This window comes from Electrona antarctica, assembly GCF_951216825.1.
Source record: "Electrona antarctica genome assembly, chromosome: 22".
In the NCBI taxonomy this organism is placed as follows: domain Eukaryota; kingdom Metazoa; phylum Chordata; class Actinopteri; order Myctophiformes; family Myctophidae; genus Electrona; species Electrona antarctica.
Genome location: NC_136805.1, coordinates 5,180,603 through 5,183,102, shown reverse-complemented (window position 1 = coordinate 5,183,102; position 2,500 = coordinate 5,180,603). Strand labels below are relative to the sequence as shown.

Here is a 2,500-nt window from a genome sequence, read left to right as displayed (position 1 = left end):
AGCTCACAATGCGTCACACTTGAAAATAGCCGATCTACAAGCTCACAATGCGTCACACTTGAAAATAGCCGATCTACAAGCTCACAATGCGTCACACTTGAAAATAGCCGATCTACAAGCACACATTGCGTCACATTGTGACGCATTGTGAGCTTGTAGATCGGCTATTTTCAAATGGCCGAAATGTATAGGGTTGAAGTGGTCAATGTATGTTTTCTAATCAAAACTAAAACCTAGTAGTAACTAAAGTTTTCAAATAATTGAAGTGGAGTAAAAATCCAAAGTTTGGCTCTGAGATGTAGTGGAGTAGAATTGGAAATACTCAAGTAAAGTACAAATACCTCAAAATTGTACTTAAGCACGGTACTTGAGTAAATGTTCTTGGTTACTTCACACCACTGCTGGTTGTACACAAGAACGTTAATAGGTTAAGATTAAGAACTGTGGTATTTCCAGGGGCTGCAGGGGGTTGTTTATTACATTCCAACTAATCCATAGCCGGCGGGGGATCAGGACGTACTGTGCACGCAAAGTAAACTTTAGATGTTGTGTTGTGTAAGCAAACTTTAAAGTTGGATTTTATGCTTCGTTCAACTTTTGAAGAGGAGGCTGCTCACTTGCTCTTGATTGTGTGTGTGTAACAACAACCCTGTGGTAATATCCCATAGCCTGCAGGGATTGTATTTGTGACCATGACAACTACTCCACAGACTGTGCAGTAACTCAGAAACTCAGCTGCTTGCAGACAGTGTGACAGAGTTGACAAAAACGCCAATAAACAGCTTAAATTTGGTTTCCTGGTTTTATGTTAGGATAGCAGGATATTAGATTCTGTCTCTGGATGATTTGATTTGGAGCGTCCAAGGCTGGTACTGATACAGGCCCACCCTATTTCTCTATTATGCTGTGGCATCGAGCTTCAGTGACCGAGCTAACTGGACAAAGGCTTCCGTCTGCAAAGTCAACACATTGAGCACAGTGGAGAAACAGGCATACCCGGTATTAATAATCTGGAAATCTTCCTTCCATCACTACACACACACACACACGCACGCACGCGCGCACACACGCACGCACGCACGCACGCACGCACGCACGCACGCACACGCACACACCTGCGAGTCAAGGTAAACACACACACACCTCTGCGAGTCAAGGTGTGTTGCCTAGTAAGTGGTCACTTCAAGAGAAAATCCTCATAGTTAACTTATCAAACTCAGATAGTGTACACATGGAAACCAAATCCAGGGGTCAATTCAGAGTTAAATTGACACAGAGTGTTTTAGGGAGTGTGTGTACTGTGTAGCTACCTATGATAGCACAGCCTCAGACTGCATTCCAACACACAGAGATGGTATTATACTGGGGAGAATGGGATGGGGCACTGGGAGGAGACACGCACGCACGCACGCACGCACGCACGCACGCACGCACAGACACGCACAGACACGCACAGACACGCACGCACAGACACGCACGCACGCACGCACGCACGCAATTCCCGTAATTCCACATTACGGGAATTGGACGTTGTAGACACTAGACATACCCCCCTCCACACACACACACACACACACACAAATTACAGATGCACTGAGATGGAATGTGTAATTGCCTGGTGTGTGTGAGCTCTCCCCTCTCCCCTGCATAACTTGACTTCCTAAACGGTCTATGACGTAATTTTGGAAAGCCATGCTTTGGAGGGGCTAGAGCCCCTCAAGAAAATAGAAAATTAAAATGCAATTAAAACTAAACAAAAATCACTTTCAACATATTAAATGTGCATTGTGCCTCAGGGGATTATTGCAGGCTTGTTTTGCATATTGGTGTTTTTTTTACTCGATCTTAAAAGGTGAATTTTGTATTGGTTATGCCATTCGGCATTGGCAATGAGTTCCATCCTATTACAGCTCTATAGATAAGATTTGAGAAGATTTGTTCTTGGTTTAGGGTAAGTGTTACCAGACCACCTGAACTGGCTTCTCTAGTCATATAGTCATGTTCATCTCTTGTGTATTCTACCTGGTCAAATAAATATATATATGTTTTTGTCTCAATTAAAACATTTCGGAAGAAGATGAGAATACGTGAATGCAATCTATATTCTCAACAAAGCCATGATAGATTTCTGTGCATTTCTGTAATGTCTCCGGTTGGAGCACTGGATAGCTAATCTAGCAGCTTTGTTTTGAGCTATTTGTAATCTTCCGTCTTTGTAGCGGATGACCAAATGACTGGGCAGTACTCAAGGTGTGACAAAACTAAAGCTTGAATTATACTACTTTCAGAGTATTTAATGTTGTATACTTATTTACATAATAGCAATTATAGCAATGCTCCTTCCCATTCTAGTTACTGTAATGTCAATTTGCTTAGTCCAATTTAGCTTAAGATCTAATACAATTCCAGGTAGTTTAGTCTCTTTCGCCTGTTCCACTGTCTTCCCAACAAGTGATGGGTCGAGGATCACTGTCCAACATTTTGTCTAGATCCAAACACC

The 2,500-nt window shown here is 42.5% G+C and overlaps 1 protein-coding gene across 3 annotated transcripts in view; it reads right to left on the bottom strand.

Moving 5' to 3' along the window:
• Positions 1 to 2,500, bottom strand: part of LOC306915603 (pantothenate kinase 1-like) — a gene marked incomplete at its 5' end in the record, with an annotated part of 23,323 nt that overhangs the window by 15,721 nt on the left and 5,102 nt on the right. The window lies entirely within an intron of this gene.